Source organism: Melospiza georgiana, chromosome 5 (genome assembly GCF_028018845.1).
Source record: "Melospiza georgiana isolate bMelGeo1 chromosome 5, bMelGeo1.pri, whole genome shotgun sequence".
Classification (NCBI taxonomy): Eukaryota; Metazoa; Chordata; class Aves; order Passeriformes; family Passerellidae; genus Melospiza; species Melospiza georgiana.
Window position 1 is genome coordinate 5,282,451 of NC_080434.1, and position 19,114 is coordinate 5,301,564.

The 19,114-nt window shown below is 34.3% G+C and overlaps 1 protein-coding gene across 16 annotated transcripts in view; it reads right to left on the minus strand.

Annotated features, from left to right (window-relative positions):
- Positions 1–19,114, minus strand: part of TENM3 (teneurin transmembrane protein 3) — a 1,287,001-nt gene that overhangs the window by 844,957 nt on the left and 422,930 nt on the right. For all 16 annotated transcript variants that reach the window (XM_058025024.1, XM_058025026.1, XM_058025021.1 and 13 more), the window contains exon 5: positions 10,465–10,504. The gene's annotated coding sequence lies outside the window, so the exon portion shown is untranslated. The remainder of the gene's footprint in view (positions 1–10,464; positions 10,505–19,114) is intronic.

Here is a 19,114-nt window from a genome sequence, read left to right on the forward strand (position 1 = left end):
AGAGCATTCGGACAGGAGGTCATTAAAGAGTGCCCTAGTAAGACACTGTTAGCAAAACTAGGCTCATAGGTTTGGTTTTAAGCAGAAGGGAATATAAGTACTTAGCCTGACTTAACTCCTAACTAGAATATATGTTATCTCTATTTGTAACAATTGTTTACTTGAAGTATCTTTTCTTGACTGAGCATTTTTTCTTGAAGCAACTAAGTAGATTTTAAATATACCCCTTTTCCATCAGTTAATTACATTTTCAGTTTGTCTTACATTTTACTGAAAATGTCTCTGTGTAGCTGGTTTCCACTGTATTAAAAAAAAAAAAAACAAAAAACATGTGTACTATGATAACACATATGATGAGCAATTAATAGAATATTTAGGTTAGAAAAGACCTCTAAAGTCACCAAATCTAAGCATTAACTCAGCACTGCCAAGCTCATAACTCAACCAGATTCCTAAGCAGCCCATCTACACGTCTTTTACATGGGATGGTCAGTCTGCCACTTCACTGGGCAGCCTGTTCCAATGGCTGTAAAATGTTTTGGTGTAAAAGCTTTTTCTAGTACCAATCTAAACTTTTTCATGGGACAACTTGAGGCCATTTCTTGTCCAATCCCTTGTTACTTGGGAGAAGAGATCAACTCCTACCTCACTATCACCTTTGTTCAGGTGGTTGTAGAGAGTGATAAGGTCCCCACTGAGCTAAACAATCCCAGCTCTGTCAGCAACTCCCCCTTAGGCTTGTGCTTTATACCCTTCACAAATTTTGTTGTTGTTCTTCGGGCATGCTTTAACACATCTGAATCAGGAACTGATAGCGATCAATTACAAGCATCTAGATTTATGCAGATTACTAAGTTTTGCTTTGGAGTGTAAATTAATTGATCAAAACTAAAAAAAAATTGTCATGTTGATGTTATTAGGCAAAAGAGTGAAGCATGAAGAAGAATGTAAACCAGGGAATGTATTTTGTAGAGGTTTGGATGTTATCTAGATCAGAAATTATGAACTACGAGCATCTCTGCAAAGTTTGGCAGTGGCAGAGATTTGCACTGGTGCTGACAATGCTTTATAAAATTAATTTGCTACTGCTCTCAGGAACGATTTGTTGCAAATGACCTTTACTGCTGAAGATGAAAACAAAAGAAAGGACATGAGACAAAAATGTGGGAATCAAAACCAAGGTCAAATAAAACCTGCTGAGCATCACACTTTCAAGTCACTGATAGGCAGTGATAGGCTTTGTAGAGATTGCTCTATAACCACACAAATCTATAGGATTAGATGGGCCTAGTAATTGTTCTAGCATGTAGCCTGCAAATTTCTTAAAGCAGATACTCAAGTAGATTTACACGCAATTAAAGTTTCATGCAAAAAATTCATCACCTCCCTACAGTTTTTCTATTGAAACTTAAGTGTATATTTGAGATGATAAGACGTATTGGTATTTTCTCTTTTACCTACATGGTTTGTGCATGTAAATTGTAAACAAATGTAATGACACTGGCACTCATTCCCAAACAATCCATTGCAGCAATAGCAAAATAATATAGATTAAGTGCTTATTTTTCCCGATTATACCTAATAACCTATAACGTCATTTTCAGTCACAGTTCACTAGAGTTAATTTTAAAGCATAATATTAAAGTCAAGGTGTCTTCACATTTAACTAGGCATTAAATAAAAATGTGGTCTGATATATATTGAGTTAATTATATGCAAGTAAAACCTTGCAGGTAAATGAGAAAAAGCTTAATAAAAATTAAAAATGAACTCTCTGTGTAGGTGTACACTCAGTGATGTGCGTTGTTACATCTCAGTTACTATAGCAGAGCAGGAACATTTGAACCAGGTTTATGTCACTGTGAAGAATATTCAATTAGAAGTTATTTTTTGGAACTGGCAACATTTAAGGAACTTTTACAAATTAGTTATCTCTGGGAATAAATTACTATACCATAAATTGCTATAAACTATCTTTAGAAAGAGGTATGAAAAAAATTTCAGACAATAGTTTGATATTTTCTGAGTCCACTATATATGTATTTAACTTTGTAAGAAATAAGTTTCCATTGTATTTGTATTTTCTGTTACCGTTACTAAGCAGAACTGTGAACAGAATCTAGAATCATTTAAGAAGGGCAGAAGCATACAGAAAACAGTTCTTTCTCTATCAAAGTTATTATCAACATATTATGCATAAGTTTTAATGTAACTTTATTATAAAAGAAATTACACTGAATTCATCAAATTTAAAAAGCAGGGAATTTTACTTTGATTATGTGGTCAGTTATTGCTTTACTACTCTCCCATTTTAATGATTCAATAGAATAGTATTAATAACATATAACAGAAACTCCCTCATCTGTTAATCCTAGTTTACTTCCTGCCTCTCAGAAGAAAAGGAAATATTTCAGTGATGACCATGAAATTTCATCCATTTTACTTTTCTCTTCTTACAGCTGGCTTAGAAGGCCACACAGGAAATGGAAGAAGATATTTCAACTTTTTAACTGCATAAATATGTACATGCTTCTTAAGAAATGTTCAGTTTGTCCTTGGCATATATGTTTCAGTAAAAAAACCTATTTGAAGCATTGTAAATACAAAGCCAACTGGAAAGAGGTTTGTGGGTTTTTGTCTCTAGAAAAAAATTGTTATAAAGCCAGTAATCTTTCTTTGAAATATGTTATTTTTCCTCTGATAGTGCTGAAAACAGGCTTAGCTTGGCTAGTGAACCTCTGGGTCTAATTTAATTATGTTATGAATTGGTGTGAAAGTTTGCAGGATATAAATGAAACTTGTTTAAAGCAGTCTCAACAAGGGAAGTATGAAAGGATGATGTCCATCAGAAATTAGTTTTCTGAGAGTTTTGCAAAGCTGACTGCAAGAAGGTTTTTCAATGCTATTTTCTTTCTTCTGGAAAAATGTCATACATACCTCTATTTAACATATGAAAGAAGAAAAAAAATATGAACTAAAGCTGGAGGTTTCAAATCAAAACAATACTGCACTGCCAGCCACTTGTTTTGTACCCTAGTCTGAGGCAGAGGCTGCTTTGAAGGCTGATAACTGCTGCAAGCTTGAAACCTCTGGGTAGTTTTACATTTTCAAGTGTTTCCACAGGGTAGGCTCCACTCCACAGTACTTCTGAACGAGGGCTATGCTTCAACACACAACTATGCATTAAACAAGGAGTGGCAGACTAACACCTCATGCATTTGACACCTCTGAAGTATCTGTTTTAGCTGAATCCTAATAGTTTCACATGCAGATGCATCACTCGAAACAAAAAAAACCAGTAAGCAAGAATGAATTCTGCTAACCTGAGGAAGCAGTGGTATTTTCTAGGTTATATTTGTAGTCGCTCAATTTGTTTCATAGGTTAAAAATTCTGGTAGATCTGTTAATTTCCAAATCACAATACTAGATAAGCTAAATATAAGTGTAAAAAAATGCCTTTCAGATAATGGAAGCAAGGTGTAATAGGAATTTTACTGCATCCAAAGCTCAGGATATATTATTTTATCAAGGTAAAAGTAACAGTTTCATAATGACCTGGGGCTTGAATTAGTAGTGTTGTAATAACTTCATTATGGGGGAATTCGGTGAGTACTGTTGTAAGAGTTTAATCATGGGGGAATTTGATATGAAATGAAATGTTTTCTCTCACAGTCTCTCCTGTTGAGAAACATAACTGAAAAAATCACGAAAGAACCACAGCCATTCCCAGATCAATGGATAACTTCCACCATCACCTCTATCAAAAATGTTTAGCTCAATGAACAATTCTTAAAAATACAAACGAGAAAAATCAGCAGAGTTGCAAAACACAGGAAACATGGTGGTTTTGGTTCACTATTATCACAGATAAGAGTATTTTATCGCACTTTTCAAGATAACTGACTACAGACACAGCACTGAGGAATTAAAAGATATAATATTGAAGATATAGGTGAAAATAGCAGAAACAATCTCTCTTCTCTGACTCAAACAGTAAACCAGAAAATTATTTGCTGTTTCTGGAAAATATAACATCGCAGAATTAAAAAATACTAATGCACAAATTACTGCCTAACTGAAATGCCATTTTTAGATGAAATCAAATAGGACTTTTAAATATCAGTTTTCACACAAATGGGAAATTTGATCTGCATTTCTTATAAGTGCAAAAACTTTGGAAATATAAATGGATTCTAATTCAAAATAATAAATTACCTGTAAATATATAGGGATATTTAACTGTAGTGCTCCATATACTTCTGTGGCCCTATAACTGACTAAATATGAGAATGAACTGATCACTTTTAATAGAAACACATTAATATAATTGGTGGATGTACAATAAAAGAGGTTCAGATGTTCACTTTACACAATTAAGGCATTTAAAGGCTAGTGTGGCAAATGGAAAAGATTATTTAATTTTGCCCCCAAACCTTAGAAATTACGGAAAGTAAATTCTCCTTTGAGCCAAGTACATGACCTTTGGAACACAAAAACCAGGAAGCAAAGCTACATTTCTTGTTCAATAAAGTCAGGAATACAGTTGTACTGTATTTCTTCTTTTTCCACTTTCTTCCACTCAGATTCTACACCAATATTTCCTTTAATACAGTTATAGCCACATGAAACTACTACAACATAGGTTAAAGAAATGGCAAATGCATAAAAGAAGTGCAGTTATGCATTTCAAAACTACAAAACTGAAAATCTCTATTAGGATGAATGATATAAAAAGAAGAGTTCTGGTGTGAAAGATAACAATTTCTGTCTGACCACCGGTATGGTTAAACAATATAGTTTATATGTATAGATACAGAAATGGGCCTTCCTTAAAAAAAAAAAAAAACAAACAAAAAACAAAGAACAATCTAACACACTTCATCCAGTAGTTGAAATACAAGAGAGCTTACTTTAACATATCAGCACTTCTAACATTATAAATGTTATTGAGATTATAATATTTTAATTTCACTTTTTTTCCCCCAAGAAGTTTCTACTGCCAATTGTGAATATATTTTGTAAGAAATATAGTTTTATTTGCTAGAATGCAAGCTCATCCTAAATTGATGTCTTGCATTATACGTCTGGCAGTTTTTTGGGGGAACATTACATAGCCATTTACTAACAACAACAAAGTCTGTTTTATTTCTTTAAAAAAGTATGACTATTTAGAAAAATGTCAAAAAGGATGATAAACATTTCTGCATAAGATAGACATGTGCTATCCTGTGAAAGATAATTTGGGTAGTCAGCAAATCCCTACTGGCACAAATGTGAGGAGACACTGGCCAGAAAAATCTGTCTGGTTTTCAGAATGTGTAACACTTCTCTTAGAGAAATAAAAGGGTCTCTCACTAAAATCTTAGCTGTCACATTAGCATTAAATCAGTGCCTGCCAGCAAACATGGTAAAAGGGTGTTAAAGGTTCTCATTGTAAATACTATTTTTCTGAGAGCTTAAAACAATACTACAGAAAAGGGCTCCGGGCTGAAGTGTGGAATATTGCATATCTCTCAGAATTTGTGTCTTCAGGCACTTATTTTTTAATTCCTTTACTGAGATAGGTCCTAATCCTGAAATGAAAAGCTTAAGTGAAAGCAATAGGACACAATTCCTAAGAATGCTCAAGCACTGGGCACACAACATGCAAGTTGCAATCTGATCCTCCTTGCTGGGATCCCAGTCAGAACCTGGATCCTTAAAATTCCTTTAAATTAAATTGATTCAAGACTAACACAGTTTAAATATATTTTAGTTGGATTAAGAGCTGAATTCATATATTTCCATATACTCTTCATGAGCATTCACACATAGGCATTTCTCCATCTTTCTACTGTAAAAGAAGAACCAGATGTACCACTGAGAGACCAGACTCCACTGAATTAATCCCATTTTCCCAAAGGACAGCTCCAGAACAGGCACCATGAAGGTAACTTAGAAAGGAAAACACCAGTATCAGTCATGAAAAGAAAACCTGTGAATACGAACATAGAACTTAAAAGGTCTCAAAAGTTGAATAATGCACCAATTTAGTAAATGCTAGAGTGACACCAAATCTGCAAATGTGATCCAGAAACAAGATGACCAATTACCATGTATCTCTTAAAAAAAAAAAAGGATTATTGCCTGAAAAAATACAAATTAACACATCAGATAAAAAAAAAAGCGCCTTCTTATTATCTATCTCAGTTAGTCCATACCAGTAACACAGAAGTGAGCCTAGATTGAACATCTATTTGTGTGTGCCACAAAATAAGCATTAGTACAAACCACAGAGAATGCCCCCAAAGTATGTGTGAAATACAATACATTAAATTGTTCCTAAAAACTGGCACTTTTTCAACAAAAAAAATTGAATGCTGTTAATTTTGTCACTGAAACTTTAATTTTTTGTTTTGCCACTTGTCAAGATAGTCAGAAACAGAATTCTTCCCTGCGAGAAAGGACAAAATAGTGTTTTAAATAGGGTACCATCTATTTAGGAAAACCAGAATGAAAGGTTTAAACATTTTGGAAACATTGACCAGCTCTATGTGTTAGCAATGGTATCTCTACAACAATTTTGAGTCAACACTTCCCTTTCATTTCAAGCATTGGAATTCAGTATGTCTGCAAACAGGGTCATAAGTCCCTAACAGTAACTGGATCTAAATACTTTGGATCATTAATTAATGAAAAAAATATTTTAATGGCATGTTATGAAATAATGATAAGGTAGACAAGACTACTTTTAACCAAGTATCATTACTGTAGGAAAGAATTAGTGGACCTCCATAGAGGAGGTCTGAGGTCATATCTAAACAGAAAAGATCTTGATGACACCGACACCTGGAAGGTATACAGCAATAGCAAAAGCAGTACTGACAACAGACTTATCTGCTTTACTTGAGTAAGCCAAGCCTTGAACATGTTAACTTAAACATTATGCAGCTGAGCATCATTAGACCTGATTTGAACTACTTAAAGTTCAATGCTTTATACAGAAGCAGGAAGCTAGCTACTGGGTGAATTGATTTTGCCTGAGAAAGAGAGAAGGATACTTTGACACTGGAAAGACAGAAAAGATTGCCACACAAAAAGAGGACAAAAATTTCATTAAAACTTCACAAGTGACAACTGTTGAGTTCAACAAGGGGCAGTGCTTGCAGTGACTGTGCTGGTCTACTTTAACTAAAGAGATGGAATTCCTTATTAATACATCAATTGAAAAAAGGTAGTTTGCAAAACCATTTGTTTTAATATGTTTTATTAATCTGAAGTAATAAAATAACTTTTTTTAAAGATCTAGGGTGGTCCCAAATAGTTTCTAATTCTCTCTCTCATAATAATAGTTACTACATAACTATTAGCATTTGTTTTATTAATGCACTACTTGATAGAAAAATTTAATTCCTTTCCTAAGTGTGAAATAATAAATAGGAATGCCCAGCCAACATGTGATCTGTAAAATTCAACAGAAATGCAATGTGTATAGGTTAAGCCCGAGGTCAAACATATCAGCAGAAACAAAGTCAGAAGTTCATAGATAAGGTGAACTCTTATTAAACAGCATGACATTGACATATTTTGTAAAACTACAGGTAAAGATTGCTTGCTGTGTAATAATGTATCCTAACAACTCTCAGTGGGAACATCAGCTTGCAGAACGGAAGTGATGAGAAAGTGAATAGTAACAAATTATTAGAAAAATAGTATTCACTAAACAGTTATATGAAATTCATAAATGATACATCTTATTGACAAGCGAGGGTGCATTTATCTCTCACATCTAATGCAATGTTAGAATTGCAAAGGTACTGAGAACTGTAAGATGTAACTGCAGTGAAAATAAAATTTAATGTAAAGTCAAAAGAGCAGATATAAAAAAAAGTGTCTTTTGTCAGACCTAAATATACTGAAATCCATATTGGTCAAGTCAGTATAAATTATAATACAAAATTCAAGTTGGATATTTGATAAATATGCTATATTTTGGACAAGTGAAGATGGCTTTTGTAAAGGAAAATATTCCTCTGTAGAACTGCTGAAGCACTTTTTCTCATTCAACAGACACATGAATGTGAGTGATTTCATTGCCTGGAGTTGCCCAGTAGGAGTCCACCTTGGATTTGCAGAAGGTTTTTCTTAGAGTTTCTCAACAAAGGCTATTATAAAAAGTAAGCAGGTAAGAAGGCAGACATTTATAACTGAGACTTTAAAAGCAAAGTAGTAGAGAGGAAAGATCCAGTTCCTGAAATTGTGAGACATTGCTGCTGGACTTTTTCAAAGAGTTTTTCTAGGGCCTGTGCTGTTCAACATTCATAAATAATCCAGGAAGGGGGAGGAGGGCTGTTGAAAAACATCCCTGACTGGAGTTCCTTGGGTTAGCCAGGACAAGGACAGACAGTGTAGAATTCCAGAAATTCTGTACTCGCAAGCCTGAGTGACAAGCAAAACAACAGCAGAATAAATGCCCTGCAAATAAATGTAAAACAGTACACAGGAGAGGGTGAGGGAAGGTGGGAATTTTAACATAGTGGGTCTAGAGTTGACAGTCACCATGGAGAAATAAGCCCACAGTTCCATAACCATTCATTCTTAGTATTCAGTAAGAAACTAAGAAGGAAAAGCTGAAGGAATGATTTTGAAATAGTATAAACCTAAGAATGTCTCACACTTAGAAAGCAATGGATAGCATGCAAAACCCAAAACAGGGCAAGAAAGATGAACAGCTTCTACACAGAGTAGGATACTTCTCTTGAGGAGGCCATCTCCAAAGGAGGATATAGATGAGGCTGACAAATCACTGGTGGCATAAAGGGAATGGATTGACTACAGGTCAATCAAATCCAATACAAGGTAGATTCAAATTAAGATAGAAGAAATCACATTCAAAACAACAATAACAAAAAGTTCTTTATGCACAAAATGAACAGGGTAGTAAACCCATACAACTCATACATGTTCTAAGACTTGAAGAGGTTTGTGGGAGTAGATACAGGGACCCAAAACACAACAAAATTTTGATCTTTAGAAACCACATACATCTGATGAAATTTCATCAGCTAACACTACTGGAGGCTGGGGAATCTACTTCTAGCTCTTACCCTTCCCTGGGCATATATTTATAATCACTGCCTAGAGACAGGATGCTGTCCAGACAATTCTTACCCTAATCCAATGTGGGCATTCTTCTTTTGCTATGTTTCCACATGTCATTACTTTTAGGCAGCTGGCTGAAGCAGCCATGGATGCCTTTGAGGCACCTAATCCTGTTGATGTGTGATACATCTAAAATACTTACTTCTCAGTTGTGGATTACTCTTGGAGGGCAGAAGGGAAGAAGAATCATAAACCCTAAGTGCTACAGGACTTCACTTATAAACTCTGGCATCTTTTATTGGATAATGTCTGAAATGTCAGAATTTTTTCATGCTTTTAGGATAGTTCAATGAGTTTTTTGCATTATCATGTCCATTAAGTATCTTGCTTCAAATGCCAGTGTCTTATAGGTGAATCAGTAGACAAGTGCAAAAATGGAATCTCACTGAAAAGTTAACAAGTCTCCCAAGAATAAGTGCCCTTTGCCATTGAAAAATATCTCCTGGCAACAATTGGAATACCAATGAGATTAAACGTAACTTCCTGTAAAGCTTTTCAAATGAAACAACATGGCTTTATCATAGCACTAAGCAGTAACACTTCATTTAATATGTACATTAATTATTGCTGAATTATAATGGATTGTCTAAAAAGTTGCATAATATTCACATTAATACTAAATTAATTCATTATGATGAGTGTAATTACAATGAATACTAACTAAATTAATGGCAGCTAGACATGCTAGAAAAAGTGTTAGCCATTTACTTGACATGTTCCAAATGGAATATATTTTGTTAATGTATTTAGAAGAGTAGTGTGAATAGCTTGAATAGTAGTGTGAAGCAGAGTGCTTAGCAGAGATTTTTTTTTAGTATCATTGAACAAATTATTTTACTGCATGTTAGGGTTCTATGTACATATATATAATGCAATCTGAATGCATTATCTGAATCAAATAAAAATAGTAAATCATCAAATCAGTCTTATGCTTCTGATTGTATTTAGTTTCACTTCTGTATATGCTGCTGTGCCCCAGTTTTGCACTCCAGTATTCAGTCTGGTCTGCACTCTACAGATCAACCATGTTCCAGGAAAAGCCTGATGTCAGGTGGTATGTTTAGCATGCTTCTGCATTTATATTTCTTGACCCGTTGGCCTAAGCCTTACATAAACTATTCTTGCCGATGGCAAAAGAAATCTGGCTTGGGAATTGTATCTGTAGCCACATGCCAGATGTCTCACAGGCTCTCACAGAGTATTAATTGTTCACCAGTTTTCAAGGAAGAAGTCAAGTTTTATCCACAAGATAAAAAATTAGTAGATTTAGAAAAATAAAATGCGATGCCTAATTCAACAGGGGAAACAAAAAGAGTTACTTACAATGCTCTTTTCAATCAATGGAATGCAGTTTTCCTGCCATCTGTGAAAGCAAACAAAGCAAAAAAATATTATTTCAAATAGGTCACAGAATTATAAAAAAAATTTAGTACAAGAGAGCATAATTAGATGTTACAGTACTAATAGGCAACTAAAATATTATCATACTTATTCTTCCTCTACTTTAATTCAATACTTTGATTCAAAGGCAACATCATTGACTGGATTCATTCTTTTGCACTAACATATCCAATACAGCATAAACTGTAAAAAACATGCATTGCTTTGTCCAAAGAAAAGAAAAAATCAGCGGATTAGTAGGGCAAACGAGAATTGAAAATGCTGCCAAACACTTGACAAAACATCAAAACACAGCTTGATTCTTTGTTCACACAACAGAAGATACAAAGAAAAAAGTATCATCCTTTAACTTTTCTTGTAGTGTATTTCAGAGGAAGATGAACTGTAGCCTCCCGGCAATGGCTAATGCAGTGTTTGTCTTCTGTGTTGGGATTATCCACTTGGGTGCTGCACTGGAGCTCCCTGGGCTATTTTGACACTGCATCCAGATGCTCCAATTTTGCTTCAGTGACTCAAGAGCAGAGCCAATATGCCTTAAAGCAATGTTCAAAGGGTTAGGTCTTGATGAACAATTAAAGCACTCAGAAGTGTTTCTGAACATCTCTGACTGGTGCTGAAGTGACTTAAGTGGCCCTTGTGTGACATCCAGGTAGGGAATATGTAATAGACAGTCTCAGTTCTACACTCAAGGTGAATGTGGATTCTGCCCCACTTTTATAGGAAAAAGAAAAGAAGTGCAAGTAGAAAAGAAAAATATTCATGATTTTAACAGCACTAGATCAGTTCTAGAAAGGGTGAATATTTGTCTGCTTTATATAAACTACTTTAAAAGGCCTTGTTAGAAATATTTTATTAAAGTTGCATTTTTCATATATTCCCACTTTCTCGTTTGAGACCAAAATAATTTACTGTTTGAGCAAGACTTTTTTTATGTGAACATGCATTTCTCCTGACTCTAAGCATGATTTCACAGAAAATAAAGATCTATGTACTTCAACATACTTTAGTAGTCCATAAATGAAAAGCTAACTCAAGCACTGAGTTTTATTATTCCAACTGTTTCATATTTAAGGGAGTGGAAGCTCATTTTGGAAAATACTCATTTAACTGGAGAATAACTTCATCTAATAAATGCCACAAAACCAGACAAATACATAAGGCTCCATCACATCCAAATCATGGACTCTGAAGCAAAAAAGTAAAGGCACCTGATCAACTAATGCTAAGACCAGTAATACATTTTTTAAAATTTCTTACTTATGAAGAACAAATAATTATGATTTCATATGTGCTTCACATATTTTCTGTGCAAAATGCATAATTAAGCTATTTTATTTATTATTTCATATTTTCATTTTTCATTCTTGAGATTTTCCTTGGTATTGAGAAAAATAAGCCAGGGAATGTACCCATGTTTGCAAGAGTTTCACTTTGGGGTTTGCTTAGGGTTTTGAATTGGGTTTGTTTTGTTCTTGTTGGTCTGGGGTTTTTTTTATTTTTTTTTAATGTTCCTGAGCATCAATTTTAGTTTTCTGACATGAGATGAAGTAAGAAAACAATTTCAGGAGGCAATTGTTATTGAAGAAAGTTTTATCTGAACAATGCCAGTGCAATACTTAGGTTGGAAGACACGGACTTGATACAGAATACAAACTGTGCTCCAGGTGGGAGTTAACTGCAGGAAATCTTGAGACACAAGGCTGAGGGATGCCCTGAAAGAAATTTTGTGTGGGTGAAAAAAACAAAAAAAGAAAAAAAAATCACTGAAAAAAATCAGTTTATGATCTCTCCAGCACTTTCTACTCCTTTGTTTCTGTTAACTTTGCATCTGGTTGCAGCTGCCATGAGCTCACCCACTGTGCTGACTGGGCAGGACAGAAGAAACACACCTGGGTTTGTGTGCCCTGCTGATCTCACAGTCAGGTTACTGGTTTCATCAAACCCTGCATGCAGTACAGAAGTTGGTCATGTACCAAAGCTTCATCTTTTTTCATCTTTGCATCTGTTTTATATGAATGGAGAATCACTTTAAAGATTTGTATCTTGAATGCTTGTTTTGAATACTGCTAAATTAATTTTTTCTTACTTTGTGAAATCCATAAAGTAAGAGAAGATTCTCAGACACGAAACAGAACACACAGAAGAATTATTATCAAAATTCTTACCATTTTTAATACACAGTTTAAATCTAAGAATGTGCAGGTCAGATGAAAGAAATAAAGACTGACTATATTTTATGATTTATTTTTACTTCTGTAGTTCAGAAATAATTTTCAGTCTTAAAAATAACACATTGGCTGAAATACCCCAACTTGTCCATAATGGAAACTAGGTTTACTTTTATGGACTAAGAAGGTCCAGGATTATCAAGAAAGACAGATGATTAATTAAAAATAGAATTCAGCATGTTCTATTAGCAATAGCTTTTGCTTGAACATTGCACTATATCTTTTTGCAAAAAGGTCAACAAGCAACAAAGTAAAAGTTAGCAAATACACCTGACTCTTCCAGAAACAATGTTGATATCTTTGGGTGTTCTGGTTAGAATTCTTCCAGAAATATGCATTATTTTGGGAGAAATTACACATATGAGCAACTCTGAGTTCATGCACTTTTCCTATCAGCATTTAATAATAAAAGCACAAGCAACATAAATCTATCAGATATTTCAGAACTGTCTCCTCATTTAAAGTAAGGGCATCAGGGCTGCCTAAACACCTACTATGGCATAACCACCTTCTTAATGTACAGAGAATATTCCCTTCCTCCATGAAATGCACGGTGTGAATATGTGTAATCAAAAAAGGAATGGATTTTGTTTTCCTGGGTAAACTTCTGAAAGGGAGAGCTGAAGAAAACTAGGCACAAAGGTTTAGGGAACTAGACTTGGTTATTCAGCTTGTGTCTTGATGATTCTAGTGTATATCTCTAGGAAAAGAAATACTGTGCTCTTGGCAATTACTCCACTGATATAATGCAAAAGCTTGGGAAATCAAGATTAACACCAAGCGTTCTTTCTAGACAAGGAACTGCATGTTACCATTCTTGTCCTTTCTTACAGTTCTAAAGGAAGGGAAAATCATTCACTAAATTAAGACTTGGGAACTCCGGGTTTCACAACTGGTACCAAAGAACCTTCTGTATGACTCTGTGAAGATTTGCAATATTTGACTACCTATTCAGTATCTGTATACTACTACTAAGACATTTTCCTGCAAGAGATCAACAGCTGACCTTTGCAGGTAAGAATTTTCTAGCTTAACTTTTCCCCATTAAAAAAAAAAAAAGAAAAAAACCCTATACTTTTTTCTGGCTTTTCCTCACATCCATTGGCTCTGTAAAAGGTAGAGAAAAATGACTCATTTCATAAATGGTCAATGTTTCTTTCATATTGATCCTCGTGGCTGAATTGAAATAAGCACTTGTGGCCAGCAAGTTCTACTACTCCTTCTTAATAGAGGCATGCTAGTTCAGCTCAGTACAGGTTCTTGAATTGGGAAGTGTTAGGACACATGGAAGTATATGAGAGAGGGCTTTAAGTATAATGTAAATTGTTTTCAGTAAGGATTTTTTACAAAAAGGGTATTGAAAAAAAAAAAAACAGTCATCTTCCCCCTCCTCTACAATACCCCTACACTTCAACTAAAATTATGCTTTTAGGGACAAAGAAAACCATACTTTGATTTCATTTGGAACTGACAGAAATAGTCAGGAAATATTTAGAAACAAAAAAATGTGGGGAAGAACTATCCTTCTGCATTCCCAAAAGTAGCATTTTTCTCCAGTCATTAATTTGTGTACTTGCCAGAGACATAGGCAACTCTTCAGAAGCTATTTAAACACAAAACTAAAGAACTGGAAATGAAAGATTAGGCTTACATGCTCTTTGTAAATCATTCATGGAAGTAAAGAGAATCCCCCCTCTCTTCACTTATTCAATAGCTCTGCGGTTAGGGCCTCATCTGATACACAATGTGGGACAATCAGGTTCAAGACCTTGTCTGCACATTCTTGAACCCACATTTTCACTTTCCCAAAAGAGTTCTTAAACCAGTGAGAAATCTATAATTGGCTTCTCTCGATCCCCATGGAAAAAGCTGCTCTGCATGGATTATTTAAATACTGAGTCAAAGAGAGCGAATGACTCTTTGGTCTGGTGGTTAAAGAATTCACTCGGGAGGCACACGGCTCGGTCAAAGTAGCAGTTCAGATAGTTCAGGTGAGAGCATACCCCTGCAGAATATCCAGTGCTTAGGTGATTCCCTTGGAAGGCAGAAGATAAAGGTTTAAATCTCAGTCAGGGGGAAGGGCTTAAAACCTCGTCTCTTATATATAGGAGTTATTGCATTAAAAAACATATGGTGAGATCTTCAACTTTGCGGGGGTAGAGGTGAGTGGGTGGAGACGGGAAGATGAAGAGAAACAGTTGTTATCTCTTCTCTAGTTTTGTGAATCCATTCCTGTTCCAGAACCAAAAAATAAAGTCATCACAAATTCAGTCTGAATTTTGACAGCTTTTTAAGTTGCTAGCAATCAATTTATTCACTAGAGCTATATTCAGATAATTATTGCAAAACATTGTCTTCCTGGCAGGCTCTGATTAGACTCCCAATTAAAGACTAAATTAAATTTTTTTTGCATGTATGAAGCTGCCCTATACATATAGTGTACACATATAGAGTAATCCTTGTGGAGTTAAGAGTAATTGCCACTTAAGAAATATTCTAAGAATTACATTCTAAAATTCTATGGGGTGAGACAGAAATATTATAGTAGGAGCTCACTTAACATTTCAAATTGTTCAGAGTATATTCATCATACTTTTAATAAGAAAGCAGTGATTATGCTCTTTTATTTTTTTTTCTGGAGATCATATCTTGACACAAAAGAATTCTGTATAGTTTATCTGGAACTAGTATTTTCCTATTTCTTATATCATTATTGTCAGCCCCGTATTTAAATGCAGTATTTTGTATTTCATTTATTATATAGGGTTTCCAAACACACATTTGAGTCTATTTTATGAGAAGCTTAATAATTTTACTGAAAAACAGAAAAGTAAACCTGAATTCCTGAGTACATGCCATCAACACTGATCTAAGGACTCACTGCTTACCTGAACATTATTTAAATTTATTTTTCTTTCAATATCAATATTTCTCTCCTAAAACCTTCATGTTTTTCTGATGGCATTCAGAAGTTCCACGGATACCAATGACAAGTAAACTAGATGTAAATCTTTCAAACACAAAGTGGGTTTCAACAGGAAAAGGTTGGTGAAGTTGAAAAATGAAATTTGAAATAGCTTAATACAATCATTCCAATACTTTAATTTGCCTAATATATAAATGTTACATATTCAGAAACACTCATTCTTAGGCCACTCCTACACAGTATTATTGTCTGCTGGTCTTTAAAAGCACACACAGTCACTATTTAAATCTTAATGACAATGTAAGAACATGCTGCTGCTTTCACATAGCACATTTTTTTTCACAATATGAGGGCAGGCAAAAATAATAAAATATTTTCAAATTTTCCAGCTAACAACAAGAGCAAATTATATACAATTTTTAATCTATTTTTTTTTTTTGCCAATGAACATGTTCATTAGCATAAATTTTGTTTCTTGTGGGAAGTCTAACTTTTTATGATTCCCATGTCGGATTCTCCCCTCAGCACTTCCAAAAAAGTGAAATATCTTTTCCAGTTAAGAAGTTGATGCATTTTTTAGTTAAATGTCTTGAGGGAGGTGGAATAAAGTTTTAGTGTTGGAAATTCCTAATTTTCAACTGACTCAAAAAGAAAATAATCTTAATATAAATCTGCTGTATGAGAGTATTTTTGATGTGTAATGTAAAATGAAGAATTACTGAAAAGCGTTGTGTACTAATAACATTAAAGTTAGCTTTAGCTCAGCTATGTAAACAGGAGGTGTTATGGGGAAGATCATCCTCTTATGACTGACAGTTGGAGCAGGTCTCAGTGTTGCTAATAGTGGCAATTGTCATTTGGCTTTTATTGCCTTTTGTACCAAGCTGCTTATAAATATACAGTGATCTAAAGGTACTTTCACATAAAGGATAACCTGACACACTTGTAGAATTTTGTTTCAACTACATAACAAGTATTTTACAGAAGAAAAATATTGCCAAGTGGGCTTCAAATATTTTTTAATATGTTATGGATCAAGCTGTAGCAAAACCATCAAACAAATCATAGCAAAAAGTGTTTCTCATCATGTTATTCAAAAATACTCATAAAGTGAAAATATCATAATGCATTTAATATGTAAGTAAACTGGAAAGGATTAAGGCTTTGTTAATTACTTCTGTTAAAAAACTCAGTTCACAAGTGTATTTGTTAAATTCACAGATATAATTTTCCAAAAGCACTGTATGATTTTTCTGCCTGCTCACTACTGAAAAATATTTCACCTAAACTTGCCTCAACTCCAGCATCACTGAAGAAAAAAGCATTAATGGAAAACTCAGTGCCAGGCAAGGCAGCTTCCATCACAGAAAAGAAGGTTTATGGCTTAATCCTCCATAATCATGATTGGGCACAACACTTTATCTGAAATAAAAGACCACATCAACAAAAGCCACATCAACAAAAATCTCACCAACAACTCTCAGACAGACTATTTTTTGCATTGTATTGCTTTTGTTGTTTTTAAACTCTGAAATAGAGAAGGACAAAGTAAAAATATACAGCTCGGTATAAAAAAACCTAAACTTTTTTGGTGAGAAATTAGTTCAAAAACCACACAGTTATCCTTTGTGACTAAAAACATAATTAGGTAAAGAAACTTAATTAAGAAGTGAAATATAATAAGACGGTGTGTTGCACCAAAATTTTGCACTGATTTATACACATGAAAAAAAGAAACTCCATCATTCCTGGACTATTGGTCTCAAGCTCACACAATAATTTGAGCAGGGTACCAGCACAACTAACATCAATTCCATTCTTCTTGATTATAGAACATTAAACTCAAATTTTGTTACTTTTGTTGCTGAGAAAAAAAGAGGAAAAAGCCACTGTATTTGTACTGTCATCTCATTTCTGGTTCTTCTAAGGCTCTTTTTTCTTACCAAAGTGAGAATCTTTCACGATCTGAAATATCAGTTTTTATTTCTTTAATTGGGTGTTTCTATCAGGACCTTTTCAGTGAACTCTTCACATTTTAATATACTTCTGCTTCACTACTCTAGCTGATTGTTTCAGAGGTTGTGCAGAACACATTCCTGATCTTCACGAAAGCCGCTTTCAAGGCCTTTCATATTCTGCCATAATCCCCCAGTAATTACAAAGGCTCTCTTTGCAACAATAAGCAAGTCTGAGAGGAGTTCTATAACTCTACATCACACACTAAATTGTACTTGGACATTTCAGTTAAATGTGCTTCCCCTGAGCCCCCAACTTGCATACGAAATCTGCGAGATGCCAAAACACAAGAACTGAAAGGTTATGATGATGGCAACTGTCTCTATACAAAGCATTGATTAAATGAAATACAAAACACAGCTTGGATAAAGGCTTTAGTTGGGGAGCAGTTAAGTCCTCATTAGAAAAGCAAAGTTGACAGAGCTTAAAAACACTTATTTTATGCCTGATAATCATTAATCATTTTTACAGATCTTTTTCTCCCCTAGGACTTTAAAAGTGTTTTTGAAAGCTCCTCTCTAAGTACTCATACTTTTAATTTTATTTCATTTTTTAGGGAAAAATGTCTCTTCCTGCCAAAGCAAAGACCTTGCCAGATTTTTGACTTAGTTGCAACCTTTGCTTTCTGGTATATGACCCATGAGCTATCAGAAGTCACCTTTCCAAATGCTGTAGATGTGTAAAGAAAAAATGTATGATACGTATCTTAAAAACTACAAAATCCTCTTTACCCTCTTGTCTTTTTCATTCTTTAAGTTTTCTCTAGTAATTGCTTGCTGATCAAGAACATAATCACGTGGCGTTTTTAATATCATCAAAGGGCTACACCAAGTTCCATCTATAATTCAACCCAAAGATTGTAAGGGTCCAGAATAAAGTAAGCCACTACCATACACCTGATCTTACCTCGGCCTAAAAAGCTATAGAAAAAAATAAACTGCTTTATGCAGTTTCCTGCCAATACAATTGGCCTAAACTAAGTTAAACTACATGGGATAAGAATACTGTACCACAAAAATGATCTGACAACAGTCTCTACTTTTGAAAGCCATACATAATGCGAAGAACAGTTTTGTTTAAAAGCGTGTCATACTAATTTCTGATGTTGTGGCAGTATTAAGGATGCCTTCTGTTACCTGTTACCTTAAATTTTCCAACTTAATATATGCTGTGTTTTCCACTCAGTAGAGGAATATTCACTACAAAGAACTGGGGAAGTCAATATATTAGAAAAAAATGAGACTAGGGAACTGCGCAAAAGATTTTTTAAATTCTTTGAATGACGTCTGAGAGAAAATCAAATGAACTAATTTTTTTGTAGACATAGTAAACTTTAACACTGATACTAAACATAGAAACAAGGAGAAAAAAATATTTCAGTTCCTCACTTTTTGCTTAATAA